Source organism: Tupaia chinensis, unplaced genomic scaffold, assembly GCF_000334495.1.
Source record: "Tupaia chinensis unplaced genomic scaffold, TupChi_1.0 Scaffold000047_1, whole genome shotgun sequence".
NCBI lineage: Eukaryota > Metazoa > Chordata > Mammalia > Scandentia > Tupaiidae > Tupaia > Tupaia belangeri.
This window is the reverse complement of record NW_006159505.1, coordinates 5,048,376-5,074,071: the sequence shown is the minus strand read 5'-3', so window position 1 is coordinate 5,074,071 and position 25,696 is coordinate 5,048,376. Positions and strand designations below refer to the sequence as shown.

The 25,696-nt window shown below is 39.1% G+C and overlaps 1 protein-coding gene across 1 annotated transcript in view; it reads right to left on the bottom strand.

Moving 5' to 3' along the window:
• UVRAG (UV radiation resistance associated) overlaps positions 1-25,696 on the bottom strand; it is a 309,776-nt gene that overhangs the window by 100,408 nt on the left and 183,672 nt on the right. The window lies entirely within an intron of this gene.

Genomic DNA, 25,696 nt, shown 5'->3' with positions numbered 1-25,696 from the left:
TAAACCTGATAGCAAAAATATTACTTTATGTATTTCGTAACTAAAATATCTTAGCTCTACCTTAATTCCTAGACCCCAGAACCAATTATTCTGAACACAAGAAGTTTCTTTTTCTCCTGGTATTTACCAACCTACATGTCCTTATATTCCTGCTTCTTGATCCTCTGGTTTCTAAAATCATCGACTGAAAACCTACTAGAGATGGTGGAGGGTTCATCTTCCTTACACGTTGCTTCCCCACCTGTTCCTAAAACACCTGTACTTCTCCCTGTCACCCTCTTGTTAGGATCAACATACTTTTTGGTTGAATCAATATGCAGCATTATGGTATTATAATCAGGTAAGTGTTATTTTGAGCTAAGCCATATAATGTACATTTATTTAAATTTAATTTCTTTTCAATAAAGTTGGTTTTTCCCAGGAGTTAATAATTGCCTAGATTTTTTTTTTTTTTGCATTTGCCCAATTTATTTATAATGTACCTCTCCCAAATTTATTCCTAGACTCCCTGAAAGCAATGAAAATCCCCTCCTGACACGTACGGCTGCCTATCAACTCCATCTGGTCTTTACAGTCCCATTTCTCCTTCTACCTCTTGTTCTCAACTGTTAGCCTGGCCAGCAGCGACTGTGGTGCCACTTTTAGAAGCAGTAGCAACCACTTCCCCAGGTGTCCCCAACTGCTCTTCGGTGGGCTTTTGCTCTGCAGCCCCTAAGACCTCACTTCCCACTTTTGCCCTGAACTGTCTACCTAAATGAGAGATTCAGAGGGCTGGTTAATGACTTTTCTCTGACCTTATTTATAGTTCCCATTATAAATAAGTTTGCCAATTGCAGAAAAACTAGGTAATTATTAACTCCAGAGGAAAAGTAAGTTCAAAGAAATTGAATATAGGGAACCAGCAGTTAGCATAATGGCTATGTCGCTGGACTCCCACCTAGTCGACCGCGGCTCAAGTCCCGGACCCGGTGGCTTAGAACTCACGCCAGGCGCGTGTGCGTGCGTGCCCAAGGTCCCGAGAGGAGAATGGAGGAGAAGGGATTGCGGCGTGACCATCCCCCCTGGGGGGTGATTTCTCGCTTTCTGTCTCTATGTGTCTCTCTGTCTGGCGAGCACACGCACCCTATAGCGAAAACCTCTCCAAAAAAAATAAAAAAAGAGAGAAAAAAAAAAAGAAATTGAATATAAAATAAATATTATACATTATATCCCACAGGGGGAATGGCATACTGCAATCCCTTCTCCATTCTCCTCTTGGGATTTTGAACATGTACACACACATGCCAGGCACGTCTTTCAAGCTGCACGGTCCAGGACTTGAACCACGAAGTCAGCCACATGGAATCCAGCTGCTTTAACTATATGTCACCAGTTGGCCCTATATTTATTTAAAAAAAAAATTCCACCTACCATTTTAAGGTTGTTCACAATATGTCCCAATGTTTGTTCAATCTCTGCTACATTTGTAAGTGGCCTCTTTTTCTGTTCTTAATGTAGTGTTATCATAACTTTTCTATTTTTCTTTAACTCAGGCATTAATTTTTAAATATTTCTTCCATGTCATTCCTTCTCATGTGCCCTATTACAAACTAAAATATTATAGATCATTTTTTAAAAATTGATCTAAAAATAAGTGGGAATATTCAATAGGATCTATTTCCAGAGTAAGGTGGAATGGATATCTTGACCAAGACTGATGGAACTGCCAGAATAAAATCTTTATTTTAGAATTCCTATTAGATAGATGTTGACACCTATCCTCCTTCGGACCCATTATTTCTCTTTCATAGTTTATATCTCCTTTTCCCTCTGTGCTGCATTCTTGGTGATCTTTACATTTCTATTTTACTCTCCATAAATTCTCTCCATAAGTATGTCTGGTCTACTATTCATCTCACGAGTTATTTTTTGAATGACTAGATTTTTCATCTGCAGTATTTCCTTTTTTAACATACACTATGTTTGAGCCACAACTTCCTGTTTCTGTTCTGTAAATTCCCATTCTTATGTTAATCATGCTATTTCCTCCATCCTTGACGATTCTCAACATACTTCCTTTAAAGTCTTTTTCAGATCCTCTGTGACTTCTATTTCTTTAACTGTCGATTCTCCTGTTTTTGGATTCTTCCCCAGAGCCTTGGATTTTCCCTTTAAGTTTTCTACCCCATCCTCACTTTTTCTGGTCCTAGAGTTCTCTGTTGCCTCAGACTGCTTATAACTCACCACCCTACAGAGCCAAGTTTCTCAACAATGACACTACTGACACTCTGGACTAGACAACGCCCTGTCTCAGGAGGCTGTCTTATACACTGAAGAATATTTAGCAGCATTCTGGCCTCTACCTACCAGGTGCCAGTGAGGCAGGAAAGAGCTAGCAAATGGAACCAGGTAAGGGGGCCTAGAGCATCTGCCTATGCGGCTAGATAGAAAAGCCTGATCAAGGCAGAAAATGCCCTGCCCAAGGTAATGTAAGCAGGAGATTAGGGGGGATGTCTAACTGATTAAGCCACATTCGATATAGCCAATGAGATGAATCAGTGGGCCCAGCCATATTTCACAGGGCTCAGTCAACAATCAACCAACACGACTTAGATTAAAAAATTATAACCCTCACAGACTGAAACAGCTGAGTACTTTTGAACCAATCTTTCTCTGTCTACTCAGGCCCGTTCCTACCTCTCAGGAGTGTACTTTCACTTTTACTTAATAAACTACCTTTTCCTTTTATATTGGATGTTTCGTTCTATTCTTTATTGGAAACACCAAGTACCTGGATATCATCACACAAGCCATCCCACAACCCTCATAGTATTCTCCCAATCATGACAATCAAAAGTGTCCTCTAGGGGACAAAATTGTCCCCAGTAGAGAACCACTGCCCTGCTAGGATTTCACAGTTCTGCAACGGTCAGTACAGATTATATCCCTAGTTCATGGCTTCGTGGAGTTTCTGCTTTCTTTCTCCATCACGGCACACAAGCAGAGCTTTTGCAGCCTTTCCCTGATAGTCTTAGCCACTAATTTCACAAAGGTAGCATGACTCTGCACGTTCGGGATGAAGGCTAGGTCTCCTCTGCTCCCTTGCAAGAACTGAAATTCAAGCCCCAAACTGCCTGTTCTGAACCCAGAAGCTTGTGCTTTTAATCATGCTTCGTCACTATATTTTCCCCCCATTAATAGCTGATGGAGAGTTGACTTTGGACACAATGATGTACAAATATTATTTACACATCTGCTATTATTTCTGTGTCTTGTCACTTTCAAATTGTTACATCAAGATATACTTAAAATAATGGGAACCAGCAGTTAGTGTAATGGCTATGTCGCTGGACTCCCACGTAGTCGACCACAGTTCGTGTCCGGACCTGGTGGCTTAAAACTCACGCTGGGCGCATGTGTGTGCGTGCCCAAGATCCTGAGAAGAGAATAGAGGAGAAGGGATTGCGGCGTGACCATCCCCCCTGGGGGGTGATTTCTTGCTTTTTGTCTCTATGTCTCTCTCTGTCTGTCTGGCGAGCGCACGCGTCCTATAGCGAAAATTTCTCAAAAAAAAAAATACTTAAAAAAATATGATTTCTAAATTTTATATATATATATATATGTTTAAAGAGGTTTTTTTGGTATAGGGCACATGTGGTGCCACAGACACAGAGAGATAGAAAGCGAGAAATCACCTCCCAGGGGGATGGCCACGCTGCAATCTCTTCTCCTCCATTCTCCTCTCAGGATTTTGGGCAGGCAGGCACCTGCATCCAGTGCGAGTTTTAAGCCACTGGGTCTGGGACCCAAACCACGGTCTACTATATGGAAGTCCAGCAAGGTAACTGTCACACCATCTGCTGGTCCCTGATTTCTAAATTATAAAAGAGAGATCTGAAAGTGAAAATCTTTTGATATGACATTCAATGAGATTAGCACAAATGGTTTCTAAATTATATTGCTTGAGATACAAATAAAAATACACTGCAGGTTTCTAATCTTCCAGTCCCCTGATTAATACTAAGGTTTGGAATTAATTCACCATGTAAAAATGCTGGAGTTCTTCATACTACCCAATATATGACTATACTGTAAGCATTCTGTGAGTAGAAAAGGTAATTTATTCAGACTACCATTTAGTCATATAAATAAGATTCAATTAATACCTCTAGATTTACAAATAGAATCCACACTTTTCCATCCTATTTCCTACTTTGAATACAGCACCATCTTACATAGAAGATAAATGTATACACACAAAACAAGGAGATTCCTAGGGTTTGGAGACCTGAACCTGATTCAGAATAGAAACCAGCAACATCAGGGACTGAGCCTAAAGAGAAGGCTGAGTGCTAGAGAGTAAGAAACCAGAGAGCAGGCTAAGCCTTAGAGCACCAGGGCCTTAGCATATCTAGAAAGCTGGCATCGCTGAACAGCGTCCCCGAGAACAAATACCATTCAGCATTCTTTCCCCCTCCTTCCTTTCATATCAGACATGGTATTTCCTGGGCTAGAATGAAATGAGGAGGTAGATGGAGGCACTTCTGGAACACCGGGCCTTAAGACTGAAAAATAAATGGCCAAAATAAGAATAAGACATGCAACATTCCATTCATTCATTCACTCAATAACAACAGTAATAACAATAGCCACGGCATACTGATTGTCCTCCATGTGCCAGGCACTGGTCTAAGAATTTTATGTATTCAAATAGCCCTCACAATGATGTAAGTAATATTACTACCATTTTACACGTGTGGATTCTGAGCAACAGAGAGGTTTGGTTACTTGCCCAGGGTCACATGACCTATGAGCTGCGGGGGCAGTTCTGCAGTTCAAGGAGAGCAAACAGCAAGGACAAAGGCACACGTGTGTACACAGTCAGGATACACCCTGAGGTCTCTGTGACTGCGTACTGGATGCTAGCGCAGAATTATCAAGAGACGGGATTCGTATTCAACTCTTATACCTTTTGCGAAGACGTTGGACTACAAGCTATAGATAATGACTAGAAATTGCTTAAAGTTAGAATAAAATGGTTAGATTTTCATTTCAGAAAGATAATTGAGATAGGTGTACTGGAAGAGGTCAATAGATCAGTTAGGAAGGTACTAAAACTGGGGAAACGATAACGGCAGTGGCAGCAGAAATCTGGCAGAGAGGAAAAGACAAATGTGAGCGATTGCAGGCTTAGTGATCCAATGAATGTGGGAGGTAAGAAAAAAGGTCTACGAAATAATTCCTGGTTGTATTTTTTTTTTTTTTTGGTTAGATAACTCGACTGATTTTGATTGTATTCAACAAAATGGAAAATGTAGGGGAAAAACCTGTTTGAAAAACTGGAGGAAAAAGAAATTGTATATGGGCCAGCCAGTGGTGTGGTGGTTACGGCGGCTGGATCTCACGTGGCCAACGGAGTGGTGTGAGTCCCAGACCCAGCAGTGTACATGTACGCATGCCCCAAACCCCCAAAGCAGGGAGACATGGAGTAGAAGGGATGTGGTGTGACCATTCCCCATGGAGAGGTGCTTTCTCCTCCTCTTCTCTTTCTGTCTCTGGTGAGTGTGCACACCCTCTAACAAAAAATGGGGGTGGGGGCATGAAATAAGGTGATCTTTGTTATCTCTGAAATGAGATAAGCAGCTTAGATAATGAGGTCACTTTCTTAGTCTGTTCTGTAAACATATCTACCAGAAAGTCTATTCAGATGATAGGCAGTAGTATTTATGGAATTTATTTTATTTTTAAGAATTATTATATTTAACTTCATTTATTTTAATTTGACCAGAGAGGGACAGAGTGAGTGAGAAAGAGAAAGAGAGAGAGAGAGGGAGAGGGAAAGTGAGAAAGCAAGCCGCCAGGTTCAGGACTTGAACCTTAGTCAGCCACGTGGGAGTCCAGCACTCTTAACCACCTTGCCAACTGCTGGCCCCTTTGAAATTTATGTTTTAAATGACCATTTCTTTTAAATAGAGAAACTATTTTTGTTTTTGGATAAGATTTTTAAAGTTATTAAAGTTGGCAAATTATGTTTTAAATATTATATATTCAGAGAAACTTTCCAAATATAGGGGGGGACAAGAAACTGAGGCATAAGGGATGGGTCTGTCTGTAGAAAAGGCAGTCTGGGTAAATGGAAAGACACTTTGCTCCAAATGAAAGAGATCCACTATTTTTTAATTGTCATTTTTGCTTGTTATTTTATCTCAAAGATCTATAACAATGTCTGTCACTTAGTATGTAGTAAAGGAATATTTGATGAATAAATGTGAAGGTGAACAGGTTGATTTGTACATCTGGAAAAAATGAACCTCAATTTCGAAGTAGCATTTACAATAAAACATTGGGGGCTGGTAGATGGTATGGAGGTTAAGGTGGCTGGATCCCACATGGCTAACTGTGCAGTTCAAGTCCTATACCTGGTGGCTTGAAAAACATGTTGTGTACATGTGCATGCATGTCCAAAATCCTAAGAGAAAAATGAAGAAGGGATTACACCATGGCCATCCTCGCAGGGGGTGATTTCTTACTTTCCTTCTCTTTCTCTCTCTGTCTCTCTGGTGAGTACATACTCCCTATTGCAAAACAACAACAAAAAAAATTGAATTACATATCTATTCTCAATTGCACTCGAAGAGGACAGGATAGGTTCTAATAAAAATGATAAAAAATGGGGAGGGAAACTTTTCAATGAAATGTAACCAAATTATACCCTTTTAAAAAGAAATATTACCAGTGCTGGTTTCTCTCATAGTGGTTAAGGGTGCTGGACTCCCACAGGGCCAACTGCAGTTCAAGTCTCAGACCTGGAGGCTTGCTTTCTCACTTTCTTTCTCTCTCTCTCTGGTCAAATTTAATAAATAAATAAATAAATAAATTAATTAATTAATTAATTTAAAAAAAAAAGAAAAATATTACCAGCAATTTTCTTCTCTGAGGAAAAATAACATGCTATTTACCAAATTTCTTTCCACAAACTTATGAATCTCCCATTTTGTAATTTATGCAAAAACCATAAATATAGAAAGTAGAAAATAATAATAATAAAATTCTTTAATCTCTCACACAGAATATTTTTCAGCAAATTCAATATTAGGTAGTGGCTTACAGAAAGTTTTTCTTCTAGTAACTAATTTTTCTAAGCTGGAAATGACAAAATTATGCACTCCACACTCAAAAACAAATATTCCCAGTATGGAATACCTTACAGCAAAAGTTGTCTAAATAAATTCATTCATCAGCTACACATTTAAAAGAGTTTAAATATAGATGTCAATCAAACTCCAAGAGACCTGTCACTTCTCATTAGCTTACCAACCTTATATTTACACAAATTAAAATAATAAAACACTTCATTTGCTTATTGGTGTGTTTCATTAACTTACAACAATAAATTCCTATAACTAACTACAGTTAACACTTCTAGTATTTCATCCCTACACTCTCCACATCATGAACCTGGGAGCCATCATTTATATTAATGAGAGTTACTAACAAGCATCATGGGGAAAATTAAGTCTTCGGTAGGACTTTTTAAAAGGTTCCCAATAATATAAATGAGTAGCACTCAAATTCAAAGTATTATTAACATCAATCTTTGCTTAAAAGGAAATACAGAGAATGGCTACCATAAATTTAAAACCAATCAACAAGCAAGAACTGGTGAGTAAAAATTATATGAATTATGAGAAAACGTAACCACCCACATCAATCCTATGGTAAGAATGAGAAAGGAAGGAGAAGTTACGAACAGAGAAAAAGGTATCCTAGTTGTAAAGAAAAAAAGTAGCCTGAAAAAAAATATTGAAGAAAATCATACTGCACAGAAATGGAGATGCTGGATAGTATAAAAAGATAGAGATGCTTTAAAAAAATGAAATACTAGCAATATAACTGTGAATAATCCCAGTAAACAAGAATAGAAGTAATGATGGTATTTATATATTTGTACAATGCATATATGTAAAAGCTATTCAACAGCTTAGTCTGTAACTAGGAATGGGGGTGTTAGGTTGAGTAGGGTTTGTCCAGATTTAACTGTATTGTAAAAATGCTCTCTGAAATAAATGAACTAATTGAAACTCTCACAAAGGATGAAAGCTCCCTTCCCTCTATTAGCTCACAAACTGTGATACTAAGTACACATTCTATTTTGCCAATAAAATGTACATAAAGTTGTATTTCCTTTGCTTTTAATTTGCTTTTTCTTGATTGCTAGTGAGACTGAATATTTTTCTTACGTTGTCAGACATTTAGGGTTTGTTCTTCCTTAAAGGCTTCTTTATACACTATGACCATATTTTTTTTTAAAAAAAGAATCATTTATTTAATTTTATTTATTATTATTACTATTTTAAAATTTGCTACAGGGCACATGCACTCACCAGAGAGAGAGGGAAAGTGAGAAAGCAAGTCACTAGGTCTGGGACTTGAACCACGGTTGGCCATGTGGGAATCCAACACCTTAACCACCATGCCACCTGCTGGCCCCACTATGTCAAGATTTCCATTAGATTGATTGACCTTTTATTTATTGATATATAATTTTTAAAAAATACACTCCAGATATTGACCATTGGTTATCTGTGAGCTACAAATGATCTCCTGATCTGTGGTCTGCCTGTTCATTTTGTGTATGTATTCTATTATAAGCAAGGTTTTTTCCCCTTAGATAAAATCAAACTTATGGATCATTTTTCATATTACAGTTTATGTGTTTCTGCAATTTACTTAAGAAATAGTTTCCAAATTCAAAACCAAGGATTTTTCAAATTCTAAAAACTTATAAATGTTTTTACCTTCTATCTATGCCCAAAAGCCAACTGCTGGGCAACTTAAACTGAGCATTCAGTTAAGAGGTCGGATGAGGTTTGGTCAATGGAAAGGTGCAGTGCCTGTCTGTACCAATATAAATAAATGACCTGTATTGCACCCCGCCTTTGCCTGGACAGCTCTCAATTTTTTTCCATGCTCACCAGCTCAGATATTTGGGGGTCATTTCCTCAAGCATGCCTTCCTCCAGCCCAACCCCAATCTGACACCAACAGAGCCCTGGACACACTGACAGTGACTCTCTGCTGACTTGCTGACCAACCTGAGGCCAGTCCAGCAGACGAGGAGCTGCACCAAACCACAGCAGCTTGCATAGTGACTGGTATGGGCACTTTTCAGTACATAGTTGACTTCCTTATGATGTTACCTTTACGTGAAATAAATATCTTACTGGTTTTCTATTTTCAAGGAATTAGAAAAAAGAAAAAAGTTATTTTTTTTATTTAGTATTAAAACTAATTGATCAGGGGTCAGCCCCATGGCCTGGTGGTTAAGGGAGCTAGGTCCCACGTGGCCAACTGTGTGGTTTGAATCTTGGCCCCAGTGGCTTCAAAAACAACTAGGCACATGTGCATGTGTGCCCAAAACCCCAATAGGAGAAGGGATTGCTGCATGACTGCATCCCATCAGGGAGTGCTTTCTCCTCCGCCCCTTCTCTGCCTTTCTCTGGCGAGTGCACGTACCCTCTCTCTCTCTCTGGCAAGTGTACACACCCTCTGGCAAATTTAAAAAAATATATAAATAATTGAAAGTGAAAAACTAATTGATCAGTCTGGCTCTGTGACAAAGGGGTGAAGCACTACTAAAGGGAAGCTGTACCCTACATAGCAACCGCAGTTTGAATCCCTGGTTCATTGTCCTTAAGACCACCCCAGGCACACATGCATGCTGGGGATTATAGGGATCAGAGGACTCAAGGACTGGGACTGTGGTGTGACCAGACCCTGTGGGGGAAGCTATGCTCTGTCCCACAGACATATGTGCATAAACATGCTCTATCATGAATGAAGGAAAAAAAAAACATGAAAAACTCACTTGACATCATTGCTCTCATCTCCATCATCGTTTGTCTACCAGAAAAGCAAACACATAAGAACTAAAGAAAAGAGGGGCTGGCAGGTGGCATGGTGGTTAAGGGTGCTGGACTACCACATGGCAGATCGCGGTTCAAGTCCCAGACCTGGCAACTTGGTTTCTCACTTTCTCTTTCTCTCTCACTCTGTCCCTCTCTGGTCAAATTAAAATAAAATCAATCAATAAATAAAGTTAAATAAAATAATTCTTAAAAAAAAAGAACTAAAGGAAAGAACGGTGCTAGCTTCAATGCAACATCAATAAAATAAAGTCTTATTTATTAAAATAAATCATCCATATTAGACCTCAAAGCATCTACACTGTCATATAATAAGTATGAATGGACTGCAAAAGGCCAGTCCGTGGCCTGCCTGGAGAGCTCGCTGTTGCTCTGGAGGTCTCCTGTTGAGAAACACTGATCTCACAAATTCTAATAATGTAACAATATCACGCTCATGACATAGCCCAGTGTAAACTAAATATATTATTTCCCATCCCCTCCCGTCCACACACACGCACTCAAGCATTACGGTGAGCCTCTGTTATGACCTGAATATACAGCAAACCAGAGCAGCAGTAAGTTCAGGTTGAGGTCACATGTGAGAGTCATCTGGTTTTCTTTCTTATCCCACTGTCCCGTTCCATTACTGTATTTTAATTTAGTTGATTGCAGAAAGCTGAGATGACAATAATACTGGAGAAGACTTCCTCGTCTAGATAATAACATCAGCACTGTGAAAGCACACTTCATTAAACACAACACACACAACAATATACTTCCAAGCGTCGGCGATGAAATAGTTGCACCATTCCTTCCGACTCGTTTTCCACATTTCGCCTCTCTCAGTGGAATGCCTAATCTTCACAAGGTGTTCATTTCCTGTCTCACCCAGCAACCTTCTGCATTTTTATTTTGTTGTCCTGCCTGAATTTCCATGGGGATTCCTCATTTTAAAGCAAGCTCTTTGCTCTCATTCCTGAACACAACCCCTGTCACACTGCTGCCTGGACCTTGGATTTCAACAAGCACAGAAGTTAATAGCTTGCCATGGTCCTGTGGGACTAGATGAAATGACTATCCTGGCCAGAGCATGGAGTGTTAAAACCACGGGCCACAGTGGAGAGGGTCAATTTACCTAACAGCATTTGCAAAATCTGGACATCCCTTCTGCTCTCTTAACTTAATTCAAGAACTATTTATTGAGTGTCTACGTAATACAAGGCTCCCTGCAAGACATGGAAGTTTAATCCAGGGAAAGAAGCAGTTTTTACACTGAAAAAAATATCAGACAAGAAGAAGGCAAAAATCTTGAATATACCACTTACATCATTGAGTCGGGTTGTTGTTAAAATGAAATGATAGGGCACATAAAAGCACACGGCAAAAATCTTGAATATACCACTTACATCATAGAGTCGGGTTCTTGTTAAAATGAAATGATAGGTATATAAAAGTACATTTCCTTTCTGGGATCCTATATATATAGGGAGATTTTCCTAGGCCTACATAAGACTCTGAGAGTGCACCCAACATAGGGAATCAAGAAAAGTGCTTCTGAGGAAAGTTTTATATAATAAAGGAAGGGCTTTATATACAATCATGATTTTTATTTTAGAGGTGACTAGGGAAGGTGTTCCAGATAAATATTAGGTCATCGGGAAAGTCATGACGTAGTTTTCAATGCAAAAATGTGTCATAACTTTCCCGATGACCCCACAGAATAGCACAAATGACAAGAATTAAGGTAGGAAAATATATGATAAGTTTGACCAAAGCAGAGCTTATGAACTGGGTAGGAGTGGTGGATAAGACTAAAAAAGTAAGTGCTGGTCCAGATGGTGAATGCTTAGTGTGAACATATTCTACATTCCTTCTCAAAAAATAAGGGCTTCTGAGCTGGCCTCGTAGGCTGACCGAGTTTGAATCCTAGCCCCTGCAGCTTGAAAACACTCTACCTGCTTGTGCATGAATGTCCAAAATCCTGACAGGTAGGAGAAATGGAAAAGGGATTGCAGTGTGACTATGCCTCATTGGGGATGCAGGGGGGTGCTCTCTCTCTCTCTCTTTCTGATGAGCACAGCCTCTGGCAATAAAGAAAGAGTAAGGACTTCAGCATTCACCAGTCAATAACTTCCAAAACACAGATACTTACCTGACTCCTACGGGATTATAGGCAGTAAACTCCTGCCTATTTGAAAGTAAAAGAGATAGTTTTCACACCTACAGTAGTTTTCACTCCTTCACTATAGGAAAACATCACTAGCCTTTTACATTTACATCATGGACTTAAAGATGATGTACCCAATGGCATTATTGCAAAAATAAATAAATAAATAAAAATTATATAGTACTTTGCCACTAGGTTGTTATTTCTAATTTCCCTTAACTTTTTTTTTTTGGGGGGGGGTATCCTTTGTTTTAGCATAGAAAATGAATAGAGAACTTACATGACTGCCTGGAATTCCTGTTGCAAAGTTCAATGTATAGGAGAAGACTTCAAAAGGTTGGAATTAAAGTAGGAATTAATTTTGGTGCCAGGAGACTTGAAAGCTATGCATTCTCATAATATACACTTTCCATGAACTTTTAGAAGACGATGACCACCTTACACCAGTATTTGCAGAATTTTGTTATGTACCTTGTGTATACCAATGTGCAGCACTGAGTCCTCACAACATCCTAGGGGCATAGCAGAGACTCCCAGAACAGACTCCCAAGACTCACTAGCAAGACTCAAAGAGAACACTTCCACAGTTGCTAGGTGATAAGCCAACAAGACTCTAAAGCCTTACATAATTGGAAATTTAAAAAAAAAGCAAACGAACTATGCCAAATTTAAGTGACCTGAGGCAAGAAAGAGAGGCATGTTTGCATCGAACCTTTTGGAGAAAAAAAAAAAAATGTCAAGTGAATCCACTTAACGTACAGGGATTCACATCATAGCGTTTTCAAGAGAACTTTTCCAAATCAGGAAAAGGGGTATTTTGGTCTCAAATCCAGACCTATTTTGATAAATATGCTTCCACCTCCTCTGTGTTTTAGAAGTGCTATATGCACAGAAGCCAGATGGTGGTCAAGTGAATCCACTTAACGTACAGGGATTCACATCATAGCGTTTTCAAGAGAACTTTTCCAAATCAGGAAAAGGGGTATTTTGGTCTCAAATCCAGACCTATTTTGATAAATATGCTCCCACCTCCTCTGTGTGTTTTAGAAGTACTATATGCACATAAGCTAGATGGTGGCCTCACAGTAATGCAAATGGATCCACTGGGAGGTCTCCCAGGGCCACCTTGTGTATGCTGGGCATGTGGGTGAGCCTGTGATCCGGGCTGAGGAGGAGGGGTGGGTCATGTGTGAAGACCCTGTTGGGATGTGTGTGTGTGTGTGTGTGTGTGTCTTTCTCTTCCTCCCTCTTCCTCTCTTGGAAAAAATGAATAAATATTTACAGTGAGCACTCCCTCTTCCCTCTCTTGGAAAAAATGAATAAATATTTACAATGAGCACTCTGTCTTTTGGGCTTGCCTTTCCTCAGTGGATCTTATCAAGGGGAATAGTTACTTAACTAGTTAGTCTCACATTTCAACCTGTTCATTTGAAAAAAAAAAAAAAAAAAAGGAGTTCAATCAAATGATGTAATAGCATTATCTGGTTCTAAAAGAGAATTAAGTCTACAATTTTGCATGGATACTTTTATCTTCATCTTTATTTCAGTCCCATGGTGAACCATTAAGTAATTACGCCAGAGTTGAACTACAGACATTCGGGAAAGTTTTCACACGAGCAGAAATTTTTCAATTTTGGTCAAATTCCCATAATCAAGTGGAAAATCCAAAAGCACTAGTAATTTCACTCACTTTAGTAATATTAGTCACCTTGAAAAATATTTGATTATACTTTTATGCTGTACAGCAAGGAAAAGCAGAAAACCAAAGCATTCGGTCCACCATTTTCCACTGCCTCAAGTCATCACATTTACCATTCAATTTAAAGGCTTGAGGTCTGGGTCTACTGAGGACTCTAAATGCCAACATCTGAGCAATAACCTATAAAAAAAATGAAGATGGAAAGTTATGAGAAATGCTCTAATTTATAGGATACACAGTAGAAAAGCTGAAAATTAAAGCCATAGCACTTAAGCTAAACACAAAGTGAAAATCTCCCACTTCTGGAAGAAGGCCATCAGATTTAATTGGATGCCATGAAAGCAAACAGATGCTAATTTAGTGCAAGCAGCAATCATTTCTGAACTCTTTGCATTAAAACAGTTTGATTAACAAACAGAAGCTGAGAATCTGTATAGGAAGAAATCTATCATTCTTACTGTAAGATGTTGTCGATGGGTTTTGAAATATGCCTGAAGCAGGTAATAATACAATAGAAATGGGAGTCAGAATCACAGCAGTCTGAGAACCAGAGTTCTGGAATTTTCATTTATGTTTTCAATATAAGTGTTATACCAATGAAATCCCAGGTGCCAGTTGCTATTTGTACAGAAAATGTATTACTCACACAAATAAAGCTCAAGGTATTGTAATTGCTTCAAGAACATGTCATTAGAAAAAAACTCTCATTCATCTATTCAACAAGGCAGTATTGATAGGCCAATAGGTAGGCCAAGGGTATACAGAGATGAGAAATCAGTCTGTTCACAGCTGTTCTGCAAATTCCTGTCTCCTCTCTCCTAGAAAATGAAATCTACTAAAATTATGTTATGCTTAATGGGAAGCTCCAAAAGCTTCTAGACTTGCCTATGTGGCTGCAAGAAAAATAACGCTATCAAGTTCCAAAGCTTGGGGACCAAACTGGCCAAACCCTTTATATAATCACCTCATGCATGTGGTCACAAAAAAGGTGACAGATCCTTAAAACAGACCATTCCACTGTCAGAAGAACCAGATCCGCATGCAATGGCTATGATCTTGGCCCAAGATTATCTGATTTGGGAAACACTGCAGTCTCTTTGTACTTTAGAAAATCCGTCTATAAAACAAATGAGAATAAATCAGGTACAAAGGGCAACTCCTGGGGTTTTCATCATGCTCTCTTTAGGAGAGAACTTAAGTAGACAAAATGAAGGAAATAACAAAAGCAGGGGTTTTAAAAAATAATTATTTACTTATTTTATTTATTATTATTATTTTTCTTTAATTTGGCCAGAGAGAGAGAAAGGAAAAGTGACAAAGCAAGCAGCCAATTCTGGGACTTGAACCATGGGTTCACTCCCATGACACCTGCCGGCCCCTGGAAAGGCAGAATTGACATTTCTCTAGGTTCCAGGAATCCCCCAACAGAAAACCAGCCAACCATCTTTTAAAGATTTGTGAAAGTCTTACTGTAGACAGGCCGGGAAGCTTAGAAGGTGCTTGCCAATTATACCACACCTATTTCTCCTTCTCAGAATTCAGCAAAAACTTCAGCCTTCTGAGAGGTTGAGCAAGCCACAAGGATGGGTTAACTAATCCATTCTGGACAGATTATCTACCAGACAGTTAAGTAGCACCGTAAGAATGACTAATACATTTCATTTCAAAACCACTTGAAAACTACTTCGCAGTCCTCAGCGAAGGAAGTCGGGGTCGGGTGGGGGCACCGCAGCTGGACGCGGGCTACATTCCTCTGTGTTCTGCGGTCTGAGCCTGACAGTGAAATGCAGCAAAGCTTTCAGCCTTTCCCTTTACAATGTGCAGGTGCACAGCGATGGTTCAGGCAAGGCATCAGTCCAGACTGGTGTTTCAAACAGGCCAGACCAAGAGAAGAATTTGGTTTTTTTCTTCAAGCAAAACCAGCAAAATGCGACTTTGCACTTGAACGTCACATGTACCCATAGCCAGATGAGGCAAATGATCAGAGAGGGCAGCGGCTGAGAATTCCTCAGTCTGTTCCATGAAATATAATTTGTCCAATGAATCATTCGATTCCTATTTTCTGTCTCCCATGAAGACCTCAATCTCATATCCTAGAAAGGTTTAAATCAAGCTGAAAAACTCAGGAGAAAAGAATTCATGCCTCATCTACTCTTTCAGAGATTTAGGCTACGGGTAACTCAGGCTGATTCCGTTGAAAAGCATAATCAATAAATGTATTTCCATTTATATATTTTTGTACCTCTATATTGTTCCGAAAGGATTTTAAATCAGCTAAAATGTTTAGTAGCTCATGAAATCCGAGACACCAATTATGAATTCATCATTAAATGATGTAACATTAAGGAAAGAAAAATACCATCAATCATACTATGACATGCTATTAATTGCAAGATGCATCTTATTTTTAGGAACACTAAAATGTCAAAATGTGTATATTAGAATGAACAAAGTACAATATTTGCTTCAGCAAAAGACAGAGGTTAGAGTTAGCATAGAAACTTTGTTCACAAAAATGCAATTCTGTGGCTCTTCTGACTTTATTTTCTTCCTTTTACTTTAATGCTTGTAAAATGACTCTCTGAAGGTAATACAGTATCATCTGTTAAATTTAAAAAAATAATAAAAGTATTTTGTTTTTCTTGAAAAACAAGAAGCTGTGATTTGTACCCTCGGACCACCTGGGAGACCCAGGTTCAATTCCTAGTCCAACCTAAAGGTCAGGACCCAGTAATCCCAGCAACTTGGAGTGGCTGATGGAGGAGGATTATAAACTCAAAATTCACCTGCCAAGATAGCAAGATCCTATCTATTAAAAAAGAAAAGAAAAGAAAAGAAAAGAAAAGGAAAGGAAAGGAAAGGAAAGGAAAGGAAAGGAAAGGAAAGGTGGGCACAATGGCACATAACTAATTCTCACTGGGAGGCTGAGGAATAGTGAGACTTTGTCTTTAGGGGAAGAAAACAATCATCCCTGTGGTTCTCTTGGCTGCCAAGGAAAAAAATGGGAAACATAACCACCTGAATCTAGCTGACCTCCCCAGACTGCTTGAAGAAAATCAATCAACAAAGAAGTCACTTCTGACATTTGGGGAATACTACTTGGAGTTGCCCAGATATTAAGCTGGTCATTCACAAATTAAAGTGTGTGCTAATCTGAGGAAAGAATATTCATTATTTCAAGGTACAACTTTCCTTCAAGTTCCTAAAGTTATTTTCCTACATAACTAATATTTTAAGTCAGGCTATAATGTAAAAATTAGGGGAAAATGTGTGGAAACATTTCGTTTTAATCGTATGGAATCTAGGGAAGGAGGAAGTTTAGGGGACACGATTCTGCAGAAAACTACAAGGTGATCTTTCTCAAGTACATATCTGGTCATAGTATTCTCTCTTGCTTAAACTCATCTAGGTATCCCTAATAAGTAATATTTTTTTAATCATTACACAAATGAAGTTTCCCCAGAGAAACATCAAAAAAATTAGGCTGAAACTGTCAAAATCAACTTTGTCAAAACTCTGTAAATACCAGATATAGTGTGTGTGAAAGAGGAGGGTCTGAGGAAGGACATTTAGAAGAAAAATAGGGAGACAAAGCATTAATGGCACAAAGAAATGTGGTATTATCTGTTGAAGATATTTTGTAGTTTTATCAACTGTACTAGGGAGAAATGTTCCCCTGTTGAAATATCCATTTTGTAAGCCAAATAATAATGTAATTGAATGTATAAAATACAATGAAATAAAAAAATAAAAAATTAAAATTAATTAATTAATTAATTTAAAAAAACAAAAACTCTGGAAAACAGCCAAGGGTTTACACCAACCATTTGAATATTAAATCAAGAATAAGGAAATTCAAAATTATAAGGGAAGCTTAACAAGATTTTTACTTGTCCTAGACCCACTTCTCCTCAGTTTAGCAATGAGAAGGTCATGGGTTCGTATCCTGAGGCCTCCCTGTGCACGCTGGAGGCGTGTGCTTGCCGCTGATGCTGGCTGGCTGAGTCTGGGTTTGATCGTGGCAGAAAACCCTGCTGAGTGTGCCTGTCTCTGAATTTCTTTGCTCTAAGGAAGAAATAGACAGTTTTTGAAAAAGAATAAGAAAAAATAGTGAGCAGAATGAAAGGAGTAAAGATAAGAGCAGAGACAAACAAATATAGAAATAAACAAACCAGAGTGAATCAATGAAACCCAAACTCAGTTATTGTTAGGTTTTCGACTTACTTTGGACTTGCTACCGGTGTTTCCACTTTCTTCCTTTCAACTACCAGAAGGAGACAGATAAAAAAGAGGGAAAGGGAGAAAGTCCCTTCCAAGAGGATGCAATCACATCACAATCCCTTCTCCTCCATTTTTCTATCCTGTCAGGATTTGGGACATACACACAGATGCCTGGTGTTTTTCAAGCCACCGGGTTTGGGACTCAAATCACAGTAAGCCAAGTAGGATCCAGCTCCTTTAACCACTAGGCTATGGAGCAGACCCCAACCCTTTCTTCTTGAGTCTTTCTCACCCTTAGAATGGATTGAATATCTATCCCAAATCACTGTATTTCAGAATCGCATTAATTTGCTTGATTTCACAGGCTCATAGTTAGAGGGAAATTTGCCTCGGTCAAAATTGTACTCTGAGTCTCTCTTAAATGGTCTAGACAAGACTCTGGACTACAGACTTTAGAGTTCATGCTGGAATAAGTTAAAGCTTTGGGGGATGAAATAAAAGAGCTTTTGCATGTAAGAAGGACATAAATTTTAGGGGCCAGAGTGGAATGCTATGGTACAATTGCATCCCCCCAAATTCACGTGTTAGAAACTTAGTCCCCAAAGCAACAGTGTTGGCGAGGGAGGCCTTTTGGGAAGTGTTTACGACATGAGGGTTCTGTCCTCACTAAAGAACACAGCAACAGGGCACCATGTTGGAAGCAGAAAACCAGACACCTGGCCAGACATCAAACTGGCCAGCATCTTGATCTTGGACTTTTTGGGCTCAAGAACCATGAGAAATTTTCTGTTGTTGATTAATTACCCATTCTGTGGTATTTCATTATCATAGCACAAACAAACTGAGATACAGGGGCTGTGAGAGGGAGGTTTTGTAGTATCAAAAGGTAGATAAACTCTTGGTTCGAGCAAAATGTGTCTGGTGTATTCCAGTGATTCTCTGGCTGGCACAGAACTAAAACTCACTACTAAGGGAAAAGTAGGAACTGTTTCAGGGTATCTGAATGAGGGAATGTTGCTGGGCTAGGGGATATTATCTGAGGGAGCAGGTGACAGGGGAGCTGTTGGTGGTCCTCTTGTCTTCACCAGATGTTAAGGCAGCACATAATATCGACGCTAATTTTTGGCCTTGAACCATAATAACAACCCACAGAAGAGTAGGAAATATTTGTAAATAATTTCTCTGAAAAGAGTCTAATATCCAGAATAGAAAAAGAAGCCTTACGATTCTATGACGCAAAAGATTAACAATCCAAATAAAAAATGGGCCTAGGACTTGAAGAAACATTTCTCTAAAGAAGATATATGAATGGCTAGCAAGAGCATAAAACGATGCTCAGATCATCAGTCACTAAGGAAGTACAAGTCAAAATTACAATGAGATGTCACTTCACACTTAATGTAAAATGATATAGCTGCTGTGGAAAAGAGTTAGATGATTCCTCAAAATGTTAAACGTAGAATTAACACATGATACAGCAATCCACTAGTAGGTACAGAACCAAAAGAATTGAAAATGGGTCCTGAAACAACTTCACGTAAATATGCCTAGCAGCGTTATTCACAATAACCAAAATGCCCATCAACAGATGAGTAGATAACAAAACGTGGTATATAAATTCAATGGAAGATTATACAGCCATAAAAATGATTGAAGGTAACCAGCCGATGATGTGGAGGTTAAAACAGCTGGGTCCCACATGGCCAACTGTACAGTTTAAGTCCCAGACCTGAGCGTGTGTGTGTGTGTGTGTGTGTGTGTGTGTGTGTGTATTCAAAGTCCTAAGAAGAAAATGTAAAAGAGACTGTGCGTGGCTACCCTCTCTGGGGGGTGATTTCTCACTTTTCCTCTCTTTCTCTCTCTGGCGAGCATACACGCCCTACAGCAAACTTAAAAAAAATAATAAAATGAAGTACCATTTATGCTATAATATGGATGCACCTTGAAAACATTATGCTATAACTCAAAGAAAGTCAGAAACAAAACAAAAGCAATAACCAGAGTAGGGAAATCCACAGACAGAAAAGCAGGTTGGTGATTGCCCGGGGCTCAGGGAAGGCAAGGATTCAAAAGTGACAGCTTAATGGGTACAGAGATTTCCTCTGAAATGATGAAAATGTTTTAGAAATAGACAACGGTGTTGGTTGCACAACACTGCAAAAATACTAACTGCCAATTAATTGTGCATTTTAAGGGCCAGTCAGTGGCATGGTAGTTAGGGTGGCTGGATCCCACAAGGCCAACTGTGAGGTTCAAGTCCTGGACACAGTGGCTTGAGAAACACGCTGAGCACATGTGTGTGCACCCCCCAAATCCCCGAAGGAGTGAGAAATGGAGAAGGGATTGAGGCATGACTCTCCCCTATGGGGGTGGGGTGTGCTTTATCACTTCCTTGTTCTCTCTGGCCAATGTACCCGCATTCTGGCAAAATTTTTTTTTTAAAAAGGGGAGAAAACTGTACACTTAAAAATTTTAATTTGATGTTACATGAATTAAACCTCAGTATTTTAAAAATGAGAAGAAATAAAACAAAGCCTCAAACCATGATCTTTTTGTCAAATATACACATTTCGAAGAATACTTGAGCTCTACACTAATCAGTTTGGGATAAGGCGCTGATTTAAACCACACATGTGCTCTCTGTCCTGCACCTCATAAGCTGAGAGCTATTTGTTCTACCAGATATAGTACTAAATTCTTCCACTGGTGCCTGACCTTTCCTAACTTTTCACACCCACCTTTGCCTCTAAACTTAGTGATGTTTTAACTGCCTGCAGTTTCATAAATGTGCCGGAGGATATTTCATTTCTTCATGCCACACATACAATATTCTCTCAATCTAGAAGAGAGGTTCTCAGCCCTGACTGTGTGGTGGAATCACTTCAGGAGCTTTTCAAAGATATCTAATGTCTGGGTCCCATCAGCTGACTCAGAATCTCTGGGGGACAGGCCAGGAATCAGGAGGTCAGAAGCTCATTTTAAAAAGCTGCCCATACGACTCAAACATGCAGACAGGATACAGAATAACTTGCTTAGAATACTACATGCCCACTGTCCCTGAGCCTCGCATAGCATCTTCCAAACCCCAATTATTCATGGATCAGTTTTAGAAAATGTTTTTCTTTTCCCCTAGAAATTTAAGGCATTTTATTTAAATTTCAAATTTCTTAGCATAAAAACTGTTCATAAGAACTTACCTTTAATGTCTGTAATAACATTTTTGCTTTCATTCCTCATATTGATTATTTTGCCAAGTCTCTCATTTCTAAATTACTATAAAGGGTTTATCACTTTTGCTTTTCCTATGTTTTTCATTGTACAGTTGTCCACTTAATTTCCACTCTTACTTTTATTATGTTCTTTTTACTTTCCTAGGACTGTTCTTCAGTGACTCTGTAGGTAGGCTTCGATGATTTACTTTAACATCTCTTTTCTGATACATGCACTTAAGGGTATAAATCTTCCTCTGGGCACAGATTTAGCTGCATCCTTCAAATTCTGATATGCTGTAGCCTCATGATCATTCTGTTCAAAATTATTTTCAACTAAGTTTATGGTTTCTTCTTTGACTTATAGGTTATATAGAAGTACATTGTTTGTATCCATGCATTTGGGGATTTTACTACTGATTTCTAGTAAATACACTATGGTTAGGAAATATGCTCTGAATTATTTCAATCTTTTGAAACCTGTTGAAGTCCAGCATAACTAATTTTAGTAAATGAGCCGTGTGTATCAGAAAAAAAAAAATGTGTAGCCTGCAACCATCTGGTACAAGGTTCTTTATACATATTCAGGTCTACTTCATTATCCATACTCTTCAGGTTTTTCACAGACTGATTCATTTGTCCACCTTTTCTCACAGTTAGTGGGCAAAAAAAGATAAAAGTCCCCTGCCATTGGATTTCCTTAGTTTTGTGAATTTTTAACTGTATGTTTGAAGTTATGTTTTTAGTTATACACAAGGGATCTTCAGAAAATTCATAGGAAATGTGTACTTAAAAAACTGTTTGGTAGGGACTTGAAGATGGTGTGGAAGTTAAGGTGAATGAATCCCATATGGCCAACAAGATTAACACACCATGCATATGTGCCTGGGTGCCCAAAATCTCAGAGGAAAATGGAATAGGAGGGATTGCTGCATGGCCATCCTGCCTAGGGGGTGAATTCTCACTTTCCCTCTCTCTCTGTCTGAGAGAGAGCACATACACACCTATAGCAAAACAAACAAACAAACAGAAAAAAACTATGCATGGATTCCAAAATTTTTTGTATCAAAATAAACTCATACTTTAATTCCAAATTTCCACAAATTCTGCCTTCCTTTTTGAAGTCCCCTTTTTATATATTTAGAACTAACTGTATTATCACAAAATATTCTACTTTATTTACCTGCCTGAAACTTAATTTTGATATCAATATAGTTACATTAATGTTCATTTGGATAATATTTGCATAAAATATATTGATTTACTTTCACTTTCTTTTTTATATATTTATTTCCGTTTTTGTTTTTGTTTTGTTTTGTTTTATTTTGCCACAGAGCACATGCACTTGCCAGAGAGACAGAGAAAGTGAGAAATCACCCTCCAGGAGGGATGGCCATGCCACGTTCCCTTCCCCTCCATTCGCCTCAGGATTTTAGGCACACACACACGTGTCCAGCGTGATTTTTGAACCATGCAGTCTGCGATGTGGAATCCAGTGCCTTGACCTGCAGGCTGCCTGCTGACCCTTACTTTCTTTTTTTATTTTTTATCTTTTTTTTTTCTTAGAGGTTTTTGCTATAGGGTGCATGCGCTCGCCAGATAGAGAGAGACAGAGAGACAGAAAGCGAGAAATCATCCCCCAGGGGGGATGGCCACGCCGCAGTCCCTTCTCCTCCATTCTCCTCTCGGGATCTTGGGCACACACGCACACGTGCCCAGCGTGAGTTTTAAGCTACCGGGTCCGGGACGCAAACCGCGGTCAACTACGTGGGAGTCCAGCGACATAGCCATCACGCTAACTGCTGGTTCCCACCCTTACTTTCTTTTAAAAAAATTCATAATTGTGTGTAGGCACTTGAAAAAGAGACAGAGAGGGAGAGAGAAGTACCCTCAAGATCCCATCATACCATGATCTCCCTTCCTAGGCCTTTAGCTGGTCATGAGCTTGGGCACATATGTGAACACACCACTGGTATATTTTCAGGCCAGCCTAGGTATCTAAAACCACATGTGTCTTTGTTGGGGACCTTCCTCCATGGGGGTGATTTCTTACTTTCCTTCTCACTTTCTCTCTGTCTCCAGTGAGTGTAAACACCCTAGGGCATGTGTCATGGCCCTGTGTCTTTCAGCACTGCAGTTCAATTTGCTTTTCACTGTGCTGCTAGACTGGATTCACCCTTAAACTTTCAATATTTTTGTGTCCTTATATTTGAGATGTTTTTTGAAAGCAGGACAAGTTTAAGTTTCTACTTGGCCTGACAACATTTATTTTTAAAGAAAAATACCATTTATATTTAATGTAATTATAGGGTAAGTGTGACCATATCTACAAACATACTTTCTGTTTTCTGTTCACCATGCTTTAATGTTCTTTTTCCTTTTGTTCCTTGCCTTCTTTTGGGTTAATCAAGTATTTAAACTTGTTTTCCATTTATCTCTTCTATTATTTTCTGCTTGTTCAAAATAACTCATAGTGAGTACGAGATTGCAATATGTATTCCTGATTTATTAAGAGTCTAATATAAATCAGTCTCTTTATCATTTTTCACTCAATGCTAGGATCTTAGAGCACTTGAACTCCATTTGCCCTTTCCTACCTTTTGTGTTAGAATCATAGATTATAGTCCCACACACATTTTATGTATATGTACCTTATATTTAATGAGACATTCCTATTTTAATTTGATAGTCAAATTGATTTAGATATACTCATATTTGTTCTTTCTGTTACCCTTTGTTCCATGTTTCTGTGTGAAATTTTTATCTGCCTTTATTATTTCTTTTAGAATAGTTCTGTTGGGAACCAGCAGTTAGCGTAATGGCTATGTCGCTGGACTCCCACGTAGTCGACCATGGTTCACGTCCTGGACCCGGTGGCTTAGAACTCACGCCGGGTGCGTGTGTGTGCATACCCAAGATCCCAAGAGGAGAATGGAGGAGAAGGGATTGCGGCGTGACCATAACCCCTGAGGGGTGATTTCTCGCTTTCTGTCTCTCTGTCTCTCTGTCTGTCTGGCGAATGCACGCGCCCTATAAAGAAAAAACCTCTCCCAAAAAAAAGAATAGTTCTGTTGAGATAAATTTTCTCAGTTTGGATAGTCTGAGATGTTTTTATTTTGCCTTTACTTTTGAAAGATATTTTCACTGGGTATAAACTACAAGTAGAGGTTATATTCTTTTCAGTACTTAAAATGTCACGGCATCATCTTCTGGCTTCCATTGTTTCTGAGAAATCAACTTTCAGTCTTATAAATCTTCTGAGAATAACATATCATTTTTCTCTAGCTGCAATTTTTTTAAAAGGTTTTTGCTCACCAGAGAGAGAGAGACAGAGAGGGAAAGTGAAAAATTATCCCCAAGTGGCACAATCCCTTCTCCATTCTCCTCCTGAGATTTTAGGTGGACACACACACACGCCCGGCATGATTTCCAAGCTGCCAGGTTCAGGACTCGAACTGCACTTGGTTATAGGGGAGTCCAACACCTGAGCCACCATACCACCTGCTGGCCCTTCTGTAGCTGACTTTTTTTTTTGAGAGGTTTTTCCTACAGGGGCGTGTGCTCACCAGAAAGACAGAGAGAGACAGAGGGATAGAAAGTGAGAAATCACTCCCCAGGGGGGATGGTCACGCTGCAATCTCTTCTCTTCCATTCTCCTCTCGGGATCTTGGGCATGCATGCACATGCGCCTGGCGTGAGTTTAAGCCACTGGGTCCGGGACTCGAACTGCAGTTGGCTACATGGGAGTCCAGCGACATAGCCATTACGCTAACTGCTGGTTCCTGTAGTTGGCTTTTCATATTTTTACTTTGCCTGTGATTTTTTCCTTTGGCCTGTGATTTTTAACAGTTCAAGCTCCTCTAAGTATTTTTCTTTGTAGTTTTTCTATTTTGAATTTAGTGCCTTTTAAACTATAGCTTGATGCTTTTTGTTAAATTTTAAAAATTCTCAGTCATTATTTCTTGAAATACCATGTTAACTCCCTCTGTGACGGGAATTATATGTATTTTTCCACCCTCTGTGACCGGAATTATATGTATTACTAGGCATTTGAATTGTGTCTTATGTAAGTCCAGCACTTTTGTCTACATTCCATTTATACTTTGGTCAGAATATCCCATTTTGGTCAGATTGTTTTTTTTTGGGGGGGGAGGGTTTTTTTGTTTGTTTTTGTTTTTGTTTTTTGCTATAGGGCACGTGCACTCGCCAGAAAGACAGAGAGATAGAAAGCAAGAAGTCACTCCCCAGGGGAAATGGCCATGCCGCAATCCCTTCTCCTCCATTCTCCTCTCGAGATCTTGGGCACACACGCATATGTGCCTGGCGTGAGTTTTAAGCCACCAGGTCCGGGACTCAAACCATGGTCAACTATATGGGAGTCCAGCAACACAGCCATTACGCCAACTGCTGGTCCCGGTCAGAATATTTTCTACTGGCCCATCTTCCAGTTCACTAATCTACTTTCAGCTGTAGTCAATCTGGTTTTTTTTTTTTTTTTTTAATTTTTTACCTTA